At 37.7% G+C, this 18,628-nt stretch overlaps 1 protein-coding gene across 8 annotated transcripts in view; it reads left to right on the forward strand.

Moving 5' to 3' along the window:
* The first annotated feature begins 927 nt into the window (after positions 1 to 927).
* The window catches only part of flrt1a (fibronectin leucine rich transmembrane protein 1a), a 55,864-nt gene continuing 38,163 nt past the window's right edge, over positions 928 to 18,628 (forward strand). For all 8 annotated transcript variants that reach the window (XM_083531590.1, XM_083531591.1, XM_083531595.1 and 5 more), the window contains exon 1: positions 928 to 1,562. The gene's annotated coding sequence lies outside the window, so the exon portion shown is untranslated. The remainder of the gene's footprint in view (positions 1,563 to 18,628) is intronic.

Genomic DNA, 18,628 nt, shown 5'->3' on the forward strand with positions numbered 1-18,628 from the left:
ACGTGTTTGGAGGAAGAAGAATGATGAGTACCATCCCAAGAACACCATCACTACTGTGAAGCATGGGGTGGTAGCATCATGCTTTGGGGGTGTTTTTCTGCACATGGGACAGGGCGACTGCACTGTATTAAGGAGAGGATGACCGGGGCCATGTATTGCGAGATTTTGGGGAACAACCTCCTTCCCTCAGTTAGAGCATTGAAGATGGGGCAAGGCTGGGTCTTCCAACATGACAATGACCCGAAGCACACAGCCAGGATAACCAAGGAGTGGCTCTGTAAGAAGCATATCAAGGTTCTGGCATGGCCTAGCCAGTCTCCAGACCTAAACCCAATAGAGAATCTTTGGAGGGAGCTCAAACTCTGTGTTTCTCAGCGACAGGATATAAACCTGACTGATCTAGAGAAGATCTGTGTGGAGGAGTGGGCCAAAATCCCTCCTGCAGTGTGTGCAAACCTGATGAAAAACTACAGGAAACGTTTGACCTCAAACAAAGGCTACTGTACCAAATATTAACATTGACTTTCTCAGGTGTTCAAATACTTATTTGCAGCTGTATCATACAAATAAATAGTTTAAAAATCATACATTGTGATTTCTGGATTTTTTTTTAGATTATGTCTCTCACAGTGGACATGCACCTACGATGACAATTTCAGACCCCTCCATGATTTCTAAGTGGGAGAACTTGCAAAATAGCAGGGTGTTCAAATACTTATTTTCCTCACTGTATATATATATATATATATATATATATATATATATATATATATATATATATATATATATATATATATATATATATATATATATATAAAAAAAATCTCTCTCTCTCTCTCTCTCTCTCTCTCTCTCTCTCTCTCTCTCTCTCTCTCTCCCTCTCTCTCTCTCTTCCTCCTTCTCTCCACCCCCTCGTGTTTAATTTCTCCACCTCGCGCTTTAAATTTTTACCTCGCGCGAATTACGGCGCGGAGACGCTTGCGCGTGACATTCTGCGCTCGAGCACACGAGCCAAGGCGGGAAAATAGGGCTGACAGGAAAATAATAGATTAAGAAAGAAAAAAACTCACACACATACAAGGAGTCGGAAAAGCGTGAGTGCGAGTCGCGGTGTTAATCACACACCTATTTTCTATTTTTAAAGGAGAAAGCCGGGGTGGTGAAGTATTGGATGGATGGATGGATGCTCGGAGGAGAGAGAGAGAGAGAGAGAGAGATGGGCTGGAGCATGATGGTAATACTGATGACTGACTGACTCGCTACACTGGATGGAGCGACTTAATTTTGAACAAGTGTCCGCTTTATATTTTGGTTTCCGTCTCATTAAATTTCTTCTTTTTGCCTTTTTTACACCCCTAAATCAATGAACCTGAACGGTGGAACTTACATTCGTTTATTATTTTTTAATTCTTTTATTTTTTTGCGAGGATGAAAATGACAAAACGTTGCGTTTCTGCTTGCGCGGTTTCTCCTTCGGAGTGAGCGCCGAGAACCATAGAATGAAGAACGAAGAAGCTCATTAGCTATTAATATTTTTTGATAATTTTTGTTAGAAATAAAAGGTAAGTTACACACACACACACACACACACACACACACACACACACACATGTGCACATCTCATGAAGTTAATATGACATTCACAAGCTGCTCGCCGTGTGCTGCTCAGACACACTGAACACATCTTCAGTTCATGGATTTGATCATTCAACAAACGTGTGGGACACGATATCAGAGCAAACACACGAATTTCTTCAAATGACAATTTTTTTATTCATATTTTTTATGCTGACACACAAAATTCAGCCCAACCCATAATGCAGAGACCTCATTCATGAAATGGGATTATAAATGCGCACAAGTTTGTGTGTGAACGCGTCTTTTCTCTTTGTGTTAATGCGGTTTCCATTCGCACAAAACGCTGCTTTGCTTAAATATTTCGGGAGTTGAATGCGCGGCTTTGGAAAAGGCGGCACGGTATATCGAGGCTCTACACGATACCGGTTTCCCCGTGTCTCCTTATTGGGAGTTGTGCTGTCGAGTATCCGAAATCTCTATTCGGACGGCATGTGTTTACCCAGGATGTGCCTCTGTGTGCGTTATGTTGTTGGTCATTAGGATATCTTCAAGCAGAGATGTATGAATCATCCAGGAGGCATGACACTACAAATTCCACGCATACATTGTAATACACACACACACACACACACACACACACACACACACACACACACATACACACACACACAAATCCCAAAACACACGTAGTGCATCCAAACACACACACACACACACACACACACACACACACACACACACACACACACACACACAAATCCCAAAACCCATGTAGTGCATCCAAACACACACACACACACACACACACACACACACACACACACACACACACACACACACACACACACACAAATCCCAAAACACATGTAGTGCATTAGGACTATCTTCTATTAGGTCTGTCATGATCATGGATTTTGATGATTAACTGTAAACATTTAATGCTTTAGCTCTGTCCTTAAACACTCGCCACCCATGCTGCTTAATCGTTAGATGGTCTCATGACTATTTTATTATCTAAACTCCTGAGCAAAATATTGGCGAAATAAAAACTTTTAAAAAAATTATCTAAACAACAAATAATCCTGAATCCCATATCCCCAAAGCTTTTCAATTTGATATCTTTGAACGTTTTTTATTTTTATTTTGTAATTTTTAATAAAGATTATAGTTGAACTTGCGGAGAGATTTTTCCACACAAAGAAGAGGCGTTATCGTTTCGTTTAATGTCGACGAGTTTCATACAGTTGATAAGTACATCAGAAATTTTGCATCCCAGACATGCATGGAGTTTTATATCAAAGAATCGAATCCTTAGCACAAATTTGTATCCATGAAGGCTGGTTAAGTGAATTTCAGTTCTAGCTTTTGCTCAGACAATACAGTGCAGTAAAAGTAGATGGTGGTACAGTAGTTCTCATTGTGCATTAGTTATAATGCACAATATTTGGATGGCAAAATTTTGTATTATGGTTTGTTAAGACCTTTTAAAGCTCCACATTTTACCATTTGACCTACCAGGAATATAAAACTGAATCCATGCCAGGAAATACTTAAAGCACAAGGACACGTAGCTTTTCTGATGAATCATTCAATTCTATATTTTATTGCTAAGCCACTTGACCGATGCTTGGATTTGTTTTAGTGAAAATAGTGAGCAGTTCCTGGAGTGTCATTATACTGAAAGAGATAGAAACAAACTGTGGATGTTCCTACAGGATATAGCACAATCAGCTCACTTCAGTTGGGATATACTCTGGTTTCTGGGGTTGATTTTACTGGTCATTTTATAGAAAGCAAGAAATACAGTAATCTTTCCAGACACGGTGTATAAAAATTACTTGCATGACCCATTCAGACATGACGAAAATCTGAGAGTTATTTTTGTATTAATCATATTACCCCACCAGTTCATGTCAAACCAGTTCAGTCCGAAAAGGCCTGAAGGCTAAGTCTGATTTGTAACACTGCTGTCTGTGCACCCTCACTAGACATCATGACCTACAAGTGTTAGGCGATTCAAAAAGTCCAAGTTATGTGTGTGTGTTCATGCCTTATTTGTGTTTCTAATAATTTATATCTGCCTTACCTGAAAGAGTTTTGAGTAATTTTTCAGTCAGGGGAAATTTTGAACACAGCTTTAAAAGTATAAATTAAAAGTTGATTTAAAAAAATGTGTAAATCAACCTAAAATCTGACCCACATGTTTGTAGGTACACTCAAGGTTCTTCATAATGTTACTGCTTCTTCACTTTCAAAGTAGGAACTGGAAACTTCTCACTGATATCATCTCCTGTGAAGCTCTACATAGAACTAGAAATAGAGTTCTAAATAAAAAAACACTTCTCACGTTCATTGTAGACGTATATCCGTTTACATTTGAAATGATTCTGCTTTAGCCACACCCCTTACATGCCCAGACTTTTCTCTTTGTATTATAGCTCTCAAAAAGTGACAGTGATGAGCCTTGTGCTGCTAGTGTAGCCAGTTCTGTATTATAATGTACATTTATTCTGATTTGTGATTCTAACATGAGCATTATAACATTGTAAATTTTGATTCCAAGCTGGAATATGAATATGAACCTTTGATTAATCTTGTTATGGATTTATAACAGATAAAACTCCAATCTGAACATTTTATTTACATAAATTACTTTTGACAGGTAAATGGTCATGCACAGGTTTGTCTTTTTACACAGGATTATTCATGTGCAATCTAAAAATCTTACAGAATTGCCACAAATATCTACAGATTTGGATTGAGATCTATTTGGGAGTATTAAACATACATAGTTATCACCAGTTGTCTTGTAATTCATTCGTGTCTGCAAAATCTGCAAACTCTTGACAGTATATAAGACGGACTGTAGGGAGATATAGAGAATCTATGCTGACAAAAGCAAGTTTCAATTCATGAAATTGTGAGGCATTAAAGATCTGAATTTTACTCAAATAAAACAGCTTCTTAGCAGTAGTGCAAAAGTGAACTGTAACTTCTGGGGACTGAAAACCCTAGAGTTAACAACAGCAGCTTTAGAATTTCCTGGTATGGTTTAATTATGAATTTCTATTCAAGCAGCGTCTTTTGAACAGCAGTGCTGTAAGGGCATCTGCACCGGCTTCTGCAGGATCATAATTGCATTTAGGTTTTAGTCTATTGGTAGTTTTCATAATGCAATGCTTCATATTTCTCTCTTTCTCTCTCTCTCTCTCTCTCTCTCTCTCTCTCTCTCTCTCTCTCTCTCTCTCTCTCTCTCTCTTTCTCTCTGTGTTTGTGGTTAACAGTTTCCTCTTCGATGGAACTCCATTTTTATTTTCCAAACATTTGTCTTTTTTTTCTTTCGCCATGTCCCCGTGGCTTTCTTCCCAGAAGACTCCATCATGTTTTCAGCTCCTGCATCACAGATGCACACTCTGAACACATGTATCACGAGTGCACATGACAAAACTATTCCCTCACTCCTTAACCTAGCATCAGCCTCTCGTCTTTGCTCCCCATACACCCATAAACCCTGTATATATACATTCTCCTTTTTCGATATATCTAGTGGTTGATGCTATAAGTCGCACATGTGCATTAATCATTTAGGTCACATTGAAATGAAACAATTGCCAGGTTCTTTATTCATTTATTGGATTTGCGTTTAAATAAAGCACCATGGCTGTGTCCAATAAATCAGAGCTAACTGATTACTGACCTTATCTTTTGTCATCAATATTAACGGCAAAAAAAGAATGTTTATATTGTCCGTCGATGGTCTTCCCTAATTGCAGCTGAAGGGACTGCTGAATGTTCAGGCTTAATGAGCTTCTATCATAGCGTGCGTGCGAATGTTAAACACTGCTGTGACTGTATAGGGCACGTCCTAATTCTAAGCATTTAGATCCGACTCTCTTCCTCCATTCGCCTCTGTTGTTCTTTATCTTTCTTTCCCTATCATTTTAGCATCAAATCCATCATCATTTCTCTGTCTGTTTGTCATCCTTTTGTCAAGTTAATAGCAGTGAAGCTTTATTGGAGTACACAACATAATAAAACTATCATGAGCAATTGAAATAAACGAAAGGACAAAATAATAATACAGCATGTGGTGTAATGATTATATTCCACATATTTTGAAATAATTGCAGAGAAAAGATACAGAGTAGTAGATTCGCTTTCTCTCTGTCAGATTTTACTTAGGGGTTGCTGAGAAAATCCTGGAAGTTTTTCAGTTTTGGGGAGAAAAATCTCTCCTGTGGGTTTGTATCGAGGACAGTAGGACAGGAAATAAATCTCTCTCTCTCAATCTTGTATATGTTGGACCCCCCCCCATGTCTCTCTCTTTTTCTCTCCCCTCTCTCTTGTAACCCCCCCTTTGCCCCCCTTGGGTCTTCCCTCTCTCTCTCTCTCTCTCTCTCTGTCTCTCTCTCATACCTCCCCTTTTTTTCCACAATCCCCAGAATCTCTGTCCTTTTTCATTGCCAGTTTCTCCTGGGTGGCCATGTTGCTTGTATCATTAGGGAAAAACGACAGAGAGGAAAAAAAAAGAGAGTGTGTCCTCACATTCACACACTTTTTTTTCTTTTTCTGTCCACATCCTTCCTTTCCTACCTTTCTGTGACAGCCGGCAGCCAGTAGGGCACAGTGTCCATGCCAGTGCAGGAAATACCCACGTCAGCGATTAAACACACACCCAAGATGAGTGCACACTAACCTGACACACACTCGCTTAATGGCAGAATTATAATGATGAAAATGTTATCTGGAGTCATTTTTAAATCAACAGATCAGGCGGTCTCATTAACATTATTATGCATTTATTATTTATAAGTTATTCTTTATTACAAAGACATTTGTATTATATGGATATTTTAAAATTACAGTACTTTGTGAAGCTGTGCCAAAATCATGCAGAGGCAATTCTCTCTCTCTCTCTCTCTCTCTCTCTCTCTCTCTCTCTCTCTCTCTCTCTCTCTCTCTCTTACACACACACACACACACACACACACACATCTCACACTTTTTCCTTGGCAAATGGAGCATAGCGGATCATAGCAGCAGTGGGCAAAGCTTTGGCATATTGAGAAACCGGATTGTAACATTGGATTTGGATGTAAAACTGTGAAACACTACAGATGTTGGAACTCAGAAAACCATTAAGCATGCAAGAACACACACACACACACACACACACACACACACACACACACACACACACACACATTTTAAATCACCTAAATCACAAATAGTGCATTTCGACTACTTGCTATTAGGTCTGACAGGATTATGGTTTTTGATGATAAACTGTCACAGAAATTACGAATTATTTGTCTTGTTTCTAATGATATGGCCCTATTATACTGGTATACATTATATTTTATTATAATCCATTAATTAAAGTAAAACACGGAAGTATGCGGGTTGATGATGCATCAGCGTGCTATTTATTAGGGGCAAGTCAGGAAATTAGGTAATCACAGACATATGAATAATTTAAAAAAGCATAACAGAGGGGAGGGTCTAAACACGGAAAATAAACTAGAAAACAGAAACACAGGAAACAAGGCTCAGAAAAAGCAGGGTATAAATAGACAAACTAATCAAGGGTGAGGTACAGAACAGAATAACTGTCAGGAATGAGTTGAGGTGGTAGATTTTATTGAATATCATGCAAAACAAACAGCCAGATCTGTAAAAACAAGAACTCTAAACATATGGATACAAGGCAGGCCATGAGCGAGGCTGAGGAACACATGAAAATTACAACAACAAAAGCTTAGCAATAAAATGTTGAACAACAGGAACTTGTATAGTGGTGCTGAATACAGTGTAAAGAGAAACACAGGGGAGGTTGATTAAGTCATTTGACTTGCTGAGGCTGATGCAAAACCTAGTTAATTACTTATATGGCATGAAGACAGTCAGGTAACTCACTGATTAGATGACGTTGGTGAATATGGGCCTTGAAGATAGATACTAGGTATTGAAGTGTGTGGATAAACCAGTGAAGTGTTGTACACTATGGATCCCCAAGAGCTAAAAAATGGGGATAGAAAATGCGGACTACAATATAACATAAAATCAAAAGTAAATTTTTTGTAGATTTCCAGCAGTTAGAAATTCTAATAAAAAGCTTCAGTCTTTAAATAGCACCTAATACTAGCTTAATAAGCAGAAAATATAATAAAATTGATGTGATAAATAGTTCTTGTCATGATAATCATATCATCATATTTGCCATCTTTGCAAATCTGCCTCATTTAATTTTATTAATTGGCTGCCAGGCAATGAATTATCACTTTTCAATCTCAAAAGAATGCAGTATATTCTAATGTCTAACTAGAAAAGATGGATGAAAATGATTAAATTAATCCAAACTTTCACAATATGTCTCTTGATGGAATCATATTTTTTTTACCTCTATAATTCACAAGAAACTTCTGGCATACGTGACAGTTGAAGTAACTAGTTCACCTTGTGCAGTGGGTAACAGTATCAGCTAATATCTCAAGCATTCTGATAAATGAGAAGGGATTCAGCGGTGCATGAATTATCGTTTTGTTACACAGACGAGGACATGTGAATGTGCTGCATAATCCCCTGCTTTTGTCAAATAGAAATATGATTGCTTATATTGTAGAGAATGTGAAATAATAATGTAAATCAACTAGTTAGCTAATTAAGTGCATTAGTTATATTAATACTGAGGGATGGAACAGAGTATATACATTTCCAATAAGGGGCAACAGTGTGACCAGTTGATCAATGCTCTACTGGTCCCACCACCTCTCAGGGTACAAAGAAGACATGCTTCAAGACTGCTCTGTTCTGGCACCTGAGGTGTTGGAAGGAACTTCCACTTGATACCTGAAGAGCTGAGTCACTAGCTGTCTTCAAACACCGTCTAAAGACCTACCTCTGACAGCACTACTTTAATTAGCTCTTCTCCTATTTGAACAAAAACTTGCTTTTCGAACTATATTCTTTCCCAACAGAGTTTTAGACGGGTTATATTCTTAGTCTGTGTCTTAATGAGCCAGTATTAGAATGTACTTATTAAAAGAGACTTCACAGCTCTTTTGTAAGTCGCTCTAGATAAGGGTATCTGCAAAATGCCATAAATGTATTGTAAATGCTCTGATGTTAGTCACATCATGATTAGTGCAGCAAGTGGTGACATTCAGACATGATCACTTTGTCATACCAGTGTCGGATTTAAACATTAATTCTAAACACACATCGAATGAAAAAGTTATTTAGTAAAAGTAACTATTATATATTACTATTTATCAGGAATCAGTAGAAAGAGTCTACTGGGCAACTGGAATAATAAAAAAAAAAGCCAGCATATAAAATCTGCCTGTCATAATTGTGTGGGGCTACTGATTTATCCTCCCCTGAGTTCTGTAACTAGCAAATTAAATTTGGTTGAATTACATACAGTAAAAAAAAAAAAACTAACCCCATAATTTACAATAACCTTGGCCATTCAAGAGTTTTCATATGAGCTGGCATCTTGTGAATTGTCATTTGAGAGAGTGTTTTGTCAGATGAAGTAAACATATTTGAAACATGTTCACAATAGGGTTAGCCCTGAGCTCTTAAAGGCCTTTCTGTTGTGTTTTTTATTTCTGGCTAAATGCATTGAAAAGCGATTTGTCTGCACTGCCCTGCGGGACCAATAAAAAAAATACAAAAAGTGCACGGGCAGTTCAGAATTTTTTTCTCTCTGCTCTTTAGACATGAAGATGGCTCAGCTTTAATACCTCATTTGTTTGTGGTGCTTATTTTCTTAAAGCATCAATATTTCCTTTGTTACCAAACACTTGATGAATCTTCAGATTGCTCATTTCAGCATTGATATAAATCATACATAAAATCTGTTCTGCTTTTTTGATGCGAAATTGATTTCATAATTGTGTATTGGCAGGCGGACATCGTGCAGCATCCCACAAATCTGTGATGTTTGAAGCTTTACTGTTTTTGAATAGCTGGGACTTGTGATTGAAGTCAACTCTTTTATAGACTAGATCTGGCACAAGGCTGTAATTCCTTATAATTGTGCAGCAGCTGCTTAGAGAAGTAATTAATTGAAATTTTCTTTAATGATATAACTATATAGATATATATATTCTGAAGGATTTCTGATGTAAAGTGAAATACAAGTATACATGACAGTTAAAAGCCAGCAATTGCCTTAGGTACACAGATATTGTTATACTTTATGGTTTTATAGTGTTTATGCAAGAAATCTTTCATGAGCAGCACTAAAACCTAATGCTGAAGCCCATGTGGTCCTTACACAAACATCTATTAAATCTGCAGTGGTCCAGAGCTGTTCTAACATGCAGCCTCCATTCGTCAAGCCGGTCTCCAGAGGAACAAAAATGGAAATGAGATAAAACAGTGATCTGCATGTCAAATCGAAAAAAAAAAATTGAAGCAGGTCTCTATGGGATTAAGGCGTTTTTAAATGAGACAAGGAAATGAGCTTGGGAAAAAAAAACAGAACATTTAATTAAAATTGTCATTGGTTGTCATTTAAAATGTTACATATTCAAGCAGTTAAAGCAAGACTTTTGGGTCACATGAAGCAAAAAGTTTATTGACAGTTAGTACTGCAAAGTAATTAGAGCATTTTCATGAAAAACATGCTGTTTATTATTAGATTAATATTGGGCCATCAGTATGCACATAGATATAAAGACCTGTTTTGAACTGTAGCGCAGTCTCTGACTCTTAATAAGCTGTTTCCATATTATTTGCAGGATATGTTACATTTTCTGTTATTGGTGGGAAAATGAAATTATTAGATCATGTCACAAATGTAAAGTCCTGAGGCATAACGTCAGAAATGCTTCACTGTCGTTGTCCTGTTTTTGTTTTGTTTGACTGATTTTGTTTAATATCAGTGTGTGTGCGAGAAAGAGAGAAAAAAGCTTCGGGCTAGATTCTGGCATTGCGGTTATGCAAAACATTATGGACACATTTCTCTCTCTTTCTCTCTCTCTCTCACACACACACACACACACACACACACACACACACACACACACACACACATGCAAACATACAAATACAATATTTATGTACAAGTATTTATCAAACTTGCATTTAAACTCAAAATGACAATAAATAAATATTAAGTGTTTTATGATTTTTTTCCTTTTGTGATAGAATGCAGGCCAAAGTGCACAGTCAGCTGCTCGCTGGCACGAAACGCCAACTTAAAGACACGCCAATCTGCAGGACTCAAAACACTTCGAGCCCTTTACTGATAACTGAATAACTTCAACATTTCGAGAAACAAGCATTCCCTTTTACCCCCTCAGACACGCTGACTTGCACCATTCAAAGACATTCTCACTTGTGCCTCTCAGACACGCCCATTTCTATCACTCAAAGGCATGCTTATTTGCATTACTCAAAAGAAACACTCTTGTGTGCAGAGTAACCCTTTGCTCAAATAACATAACAAAAGGACAGACTCGGTGTTATGGTTGAAGTTAGTTATTATAATATACTGATTGCAATGTGTAAAAAAATGTAGCACTGATTTCACCGAGACGAGCTTTTGCATTTCTTGACAGAAGATAAAGGTCTCCAGTGAAATGTAAATAAACACAGCACAGCAACAAGCAGGAGAGAACAACCAATCCTAAAAACGAAATCTCACAGTTTTTTTTTTGTCAAGAAATATAAATACAGTATTTATTTGTTATAAAACAAAACCCAATGGCCACGGACTGATCTAACTCTAAACTTTCTTTAGATTTCTTTCTCCATATTTAACCATTGCAATACTAAATAATTACATTAAAAAGTAATTCATAGCTCACTGTAACAATGCACTTCCCGTGGGCTCACCACCTGCAGGAGGGACCGTAAGGGACGGTGCTGTGAGGATTGGGCAGCAGTCGAAGGCGGGGGCCTGCTTAGACTGCTGCCCCCGCGACCTGAATTACGGATAAGGGGGAGAAAATGAATGAATGAATGAATGTAACAATGCAGTATTTTGAATGATGTACTGGAGTAATGGAGCATCTTTGCTGCTAGAAACTACGCCATGAATTAAGAAGCGAGACCCTAGAGCTTGTCTGGTTTTATAATTGGCCTTATTTGTTCTTTTCAATTTGATTGTCTGTTTTAATCGAAGTGACAATATTACTTTATATAATTGGCATATGCACATATGTATATGCATTGGCATGTATTAATAGTCTGCTAGGCACCAAACTCATCCACAGGTTGCCCAAGTTATGGATTGTTTTGATAAGACTGAATTTGCTGTAAAACTTTATAGTGACCACATCTTAAGCCTTAGGAACACTGATGGGATGTTGATGCTTTGTGGCAGACAGCAAACCCTAACCATTCACACACCAGGCCAAAATAATGCTTTTTAGAAAGAATGGTGTTCATGGCTTTGCTGGTATGCTATGAAGTCGTTCTGGAGGCTGGCGGTGTCCCGTCACCTCGCTGAGACATTTTTTGTTAGTTTATTGAATCCTGTCCTATTACAGTTGACCAAAGAAAGGGATGTATTGGTTTTGCACCGTTTACTATTGCTATATTTAATAGATTACAGCTTTCTTGATTAGGGTAAACACCTTGTTGAAATGTCTGTTCATTTCCCACTGATTAGTGAACTTTTTTAAGACAGAGGCTGTGGGGGAGGACACCGCTTTTTATCTAGACCTTTTTGTGTCCCTGGTATGTCATTAATATTCATGTGATATAAGCTAATCACAAGCTAAATAGCAAAGGTGATGGTTTTGCAACTGAAGATAAATTAGTTGGATGATTATAAAATGATAAAAAAGATTTTTTTTTTAAGTTAATCCCAGCTTCATGCAGTAGGTTTTTTTTTTTTGTGTGTGTTTTTGCAAGACACATCTTGTTTTGTTATTTGGCAACTATTTTAATTTAAAAAATATCATAAAATCTGATGTAGGCTGAGAAAGCCTGAGGTGCATTCGGCATTCCAATTTAGCCCAAAGATGTTTAGTGGGGTTGAGATCAGAGCTCTATAGCAGGCGAATCAAGATCTTCAACTAGATGGAGTCTTGTAGTTAAACTTTTGGGTATAAGTTCTTAGAAAAAACACAAATAGCTGAAAAAGTCAGGTGGTATTTGCTTATATAATATACTATTTATTACTGTAATTATTAATTTGCTTAAGAAAGCAAAAGTATAGCTTAAATATTCCAAGAAACAGGCTGTTGCTTCTCTAAGGTGCTGTAGAACCATGTGTGTGGCTATATCTTTATATCTTTATATGTTTATATGTTTAAGGACCTTAAACTGTGACCTATACATGGGCACAGTTTGTGTGTAAGGTTGTGTAGTGGCGTCCCATCCAGTGTGAATTCTCCCACCTCGTGGCCAGCATTTCCAAGATAAACTCCAAATCCACTCTAAATGACATTCATTACATAAATAACACTCATACACAAACACACATGCACACCTTATGGCTGGTTGTAATTCTTGATTACGGTGCAAAGGCAGCTGTTGTCCTACTGTCCACATTACAGCACACAGCAAACTCACACACACTGATTAAACCACAGCGTCGTTGAAAAAGAAGATAAAACCCGAACTGACAAAGCTGATGGAATTGGAGAGTGCTAGTAGATGCTTTATTGTGATCTGAGAGCAGTTTATTGCGCGTAATTCTAAGATTTTTGGCCCTATCTAAGCAAACTTGTAAGCATGGGGAGCATACAAGGACAAGTAAGGATAATAGAATGCAACAAAAAAAACGAGCCACTGCATTGAGCATGTTTTTTGCTGCAGGCTGCAGAGTGTCGGAGTCGTGAGACACCGCACATCCGTCTAAACCTGCTCAGCTTTTCAGACCACTATCACCGCCTCTACTATTTTTAGTCATCACCACTAATTAATGATAAACAATCTTGATTGGATTAGCATACGCCAGGGTATCAGGGCTCCATTTGAGGCAGTGACAGGCTTCCTATTAACAAAATGTACACACACACACACACACACACACACACACACACACACACACACACACACAATCACTCAGTTTCCAAGAGAGATATGGGGTTAGTTTATGAATGAGAGCACATTTTCTCCTAAATGAATATCTCTTATTTTCTACAAGCATCATGCTATGCCAGAGCTTTCTAGTGTTCTCTGTGATACAGCACTTACAGAGGAATAAATAACTGTATTACCCAGTTCATGTCTTGTAAATGCTGATATATTTAAACATAGTGCAGGCAGGATGCAATCTATTTCAAGCGTATGGAAATCCGGGCTGTTACGATTTAGCACTTTCATGGTATGATAACCAGGTTATCAAAAAAATAACATGGCAAAGCGAGCAAGTCGATGTCGGAAAATGAATACACAAGGAGTAAAATACGACCTGGCATGCTGTGGTAGAGAAATAATCAATGACAGGGTTGTCAAGTATCATAAGTGTATTATTTACAATAACATCACTTTAACATCAAATATTTTATTCCCTTTCTTTCACAGCCATACAATAAAGCACATATCATATATTTGATCATTTATCAAGTTTTGATTAGAATGAATTCAACTTTACATTTACATTTATGGCATTTGGCAGATCCCCTTATCCAGAGTAACTTACAACTGAGCAGGGGAGGGTTAAGGGCCTTGCTCAAGGGCCCAGGAGTGGCAGCTTGGTGGTGGTGGGATTTAAACCTAAGACTTTCCAAACCTTAACCACTGAGCTACCCCATCCTCTTGGTGAACTTTATTGTCATTGTGAACTGACAAAGCTGATGGACTTCATTGTCATTGTTCTGAGTACATCACCAATGAAATGCAGTGTATGTGCATGTGCGTGCATATTATTATAATTATAATTAATAATATATATAAAAAGAGAAAAAGATATGAATGTTTTTTAATAAGTGAAACATTCAGTGGGGAAAAAAAACACAGACCGAAAAACAGCTCCAAAACAGTAGAGCAAAACATTCCGAAATAAGAGTACTAAATCAGAGAGAGGGCAGACAGCAATGTAGAAAGAATCAAATCAGAATCCAAAAACAGTCCAAAATTCCAAATGCCAACAAAAAAAACAGTAAAGGGCAGACAGAATCAGATCCAAAAACAGTTCCAAAATCAGGCATGGCAAAAAGAGCAATATAGGTCAGAGCAATAACAAAAACCAAAAGATAGTCCAGAGTCCAAAGCAGTATCCAGGGTAAGCCAGGCAGAACAGGGCTTGGGAAGAGGTACCAGAGCAGGCAAAGTGGCAAAAACCATCACAGGGACATGAAAAGCCGGTGAGATAATCTGGCAGTGAGGTAATATCTTTGGTGTCCTTAAATACTGGGCAGTGCAGGAAAAACCCCAAGATGGCCACCGACCTGGAAGTGTGTACTCCGAACCCGGAATAGCCTGACATGGATAACAGCTTTACACACTTTTGGCTGCCAGACAGTTAGTTTCCATAAACATTCAGCTGAAATAATTTCCTATGCCTTTCGTAAAATTTGCCAAAGATGTTCTACAGTAGATTTTGTGATACAGTTCATAAGCAGTTCGATAGGATTTAGAACTGGGCAGGTTATTCTATGATAGAGAGATAGATTGCTCTCTAAATAATGCTTATGGAGCTTGGATGTATGCTTCAGGTCTTTGTTTTGCTGTTTGGTGAAGTTGGTTAAAATTTGCTGCAGTCCAGATGGAATTGCAAGGTGTTGAAGTATGGAATGGTTGGTTCAGTTTTCCTTTCACCCTGAATAAGTCTCAAAGCTTCCCTGCTCCAAAACAACCCCAAAACATTACGTTTCCATGTTCCACTGTGGGACAAAACATATTGCACACATAATGTTGTGTGGTGTATTAACCACAGGCCTGTGGAATACTCAACACATCAGATACTCAATACTCAACCACAACAGACATTGGATTAATATAATATAAACTCATGTCAAACAAGCGTCTGATTTGCAAATACAGAATTTGTTGTCATTTTTTTTAATAGCAAGTACTTTCTAATTACTTTCTAATTGCCTTATAAAAGGTTATAAACAGCTACTAAATTCCTGTGATCAGGATTTTATAAGAGCAGTGCTACATTCAACAAAAAGCTCCTGGTCTCCCCACTTCAACCAAACCCCATGGACATTTTAGAACATACATCACAGTTGGGTTTGTCTCTTTGTGGACGATTAAAATAATTAAATCTATAAGCAAAGTTATAATTCCCACCTGGAGCATTTGTAAGTGCATGAGCAGTGTACCAAGTATTTGGTTTGCATGACCTTAAAAAAAAGGACAGCCAGTAAATGAGAAATAATAGCCTCAATTATGCATTGGAAATTTGTAGGCTACTTTGTTGTTTAAGGGACTTTATTGGAATGGAAAATGTTAATGGATTTAATGAAAATGCATTTTAATCCTTCAAGGGTCGATGGTCAAATCACCCAGCATGGCACAACAACAAGCCTGATGTTTATAACACACATCAGTGGATATTTTCAAATATACCTTAGCTGATGAATGCAGCAGAATGTTGGGGCATTTGTTGTTGTTGGTTTGCTTGTTTTTCCTTTAAGCTCAAATGATGTCTGTCCCACTATCCAGGCTGAAATCAATTGATGAGTCGATCAATCATGAACACCAATCAATCTGTTTTTATCGAATGAACCGCATTAGGAGGCACACACACGGCCACGGAGGCTCAACGTAATGCGATAAGGTACAAGGGCTGTACATAATGGGATTACATTAGCAGATCACACTGACAACAACAAAGGCAGAGAGAGGGAGAGATGAACTGAGAGAGAGAGAGAGAGAGAGAGAGAGAGAGAGAGAGAGAGAGAGAGAGAGAGAGAGAGAGAGAGAGAGAAAAAGGTGGCAAAGGAAATTAAACGAAGGACAGCGCCCACAGCCATGAAGATTGGATCATATGCAGGTGAGGTATATAGAACTGAGAGGTAGGACACACACACACACACTGTCATGAGCAAGTGGGTTCTGTGATTTATGTGAAATGATCAATGAGTCAGGGTTTTGCTCTTGAGAGTTCACATGCAGTGGAAATATGCGTGTACACACACACACACACACACACACATTTACTGATAAAGAGTAAAAAGAACACAGGGTGATGTACCCTAGGTCTAATGTCACAGTAAAAGTGAAACAGCAACTCCTGCACATTTGGGAATTATAAAAAATATAGCTTGTCATCCGAAACAGCTCCGGGAAAACGTGTTACTGCAGAAGTGCCATATAATATTTTTCCCCCATCTTATTCCTTTTCCTCATTTCATTATTATAAGTGAGTACAAGTACGAGTACAAGTGCACAAAGTACAGAATCGAATTATGAAACGGAAGCTTTATTATGTGAAATTGGCAATAACTTAAGGGTATTTCACAAGGTTATTCGTCAGAATGAAAAGGCATTAAGGCAATTTTGAAGGAATAATCATGATGTGAATCTTGATTTTTTTTTTTTTCTAGTGAAATGCCACGATGCCAGACGTCTCAAGGGGAAACGAGCTAAACCATACTCAAAAAGTTCAGCCAGATCATGTCATGAATTCCATTTACATATTCATTGAATTGTCATGCTTATTTGCATAGTGCTTATTTTCACTTACACTTTAGAAAATGGAATAGATTTTTTTCAAACTTGGAAATAATTGAGTGTAAACTGTTCATAGAAAGAAGCCATCTTTGGTTACAGCATCAAAAACCAAGAACCCATTAAAAAAAAAGGTTCAAGAAAAAACTACCTTCTATCAAGAACACAAAGCAATGGTAGCGAGTAGTTATGAAAATAGGTTTAATGGAAATGGTTGGAATGTCTTGCTTTGTTGACTTGAAAAAACAAGGACAGACTATGCTGGGTGTAGGGAACATCACTTCATGAATGCAAGTGGAGCTCAGTCTAGCTTTACACAACTTGAGCTAGAGAGCCCTAAGCAAGCCGTTGAATCCAGTACAGCGGTTAACATCTGCTTGCAGTCAGTCTGATCTGAGTCATAAAATGTTTAATGCAGTGTAAAGCACTAATGTCTAACACATTATTGACAGTGGTATTCCTAAATATTTTGATCTACACTTGGATATCGGACACTAAAATCTGATATTGTGCATTGATACCACAGCAGTTGAATGCTCTAATCTGACTGGCCAGAAGGTGTACCTTATATTTAGTTACTAGTTTTTAACAGAAATATTAAGTGTAAGATGGATTACAAGTGCTGTGCATAATTGAAGGGCCAGTAAAAAAAAAAAAAGAGAGATAAAACTGATTCTAGTCATTGATGTGGTGACTTTTTGTTGGAGACGTTTACCATTTATGGAAGAAATCTCGATAGTAAGAACCCGCTGTCTTGGTACTGCTTTCTGTTTTTGACATGTTCTCGGTAAAATGACAGGCTGTGCTCTGAGTGTATGTGTGTGTGTGTGTGTGTGTGTGTGTGTGTGTGTGTGTGTGTGTGTGTGTGTGTGTGTGTGTAAGAGAGAGAGAAAGAAAGAGTGGGACAAAGGAAGACAGACCGAGAGGGGTTGGTGAGGGAATGATTTGGTGGCTAGTGAGAACAGGAACTAACTTGTCTCTCCAATAATTCAAGGCATTAAATCTAACTATAAAACATTAAAATGTACATATTGTTGATTAATTAATAAAACATTGTAATCATTGGCTAATCATTGTGGTGTAATTGAGGGGGTTGACAATGGAGGTGGTGCACAAGACAGATGCCAAGGCAGAAGCCACTACCTTACATATACATTATTTTTGTATAACAGCATCATCTGGAGTGACATTCTGCTCATACCACAGAGATTTTCCAATAATTACAATGATTCATAATTTAAAGAATGGCATTTTAATTGTTTATAGTTGCTAAATAGCGTGTACTGTTGTGTTATTCCTTACAGAACCCTGATATTTATACAATTACCAGTTCATTTTGACAGGAGAAGAAAAATCAACATAAAATAAGACACATTAAATCCATGCTGGAGATATAAACCTTAATATAATTATCTTTCAATTTCTCCAGCATGCATGGTTTTACATTTAATTCCATTAGATA

This window comes from Silurus aristotelis (assembly GCF_946808225.1).
Source record: "Silurus aristotelis genome assembly, chromosome: 26".
Taxonomy (NCBI): Eukaryota; Metazoa; Chordata; class Actinopteri; order Siluriformes; family Siluridae; genus Silurus; species Silurus aristotelis.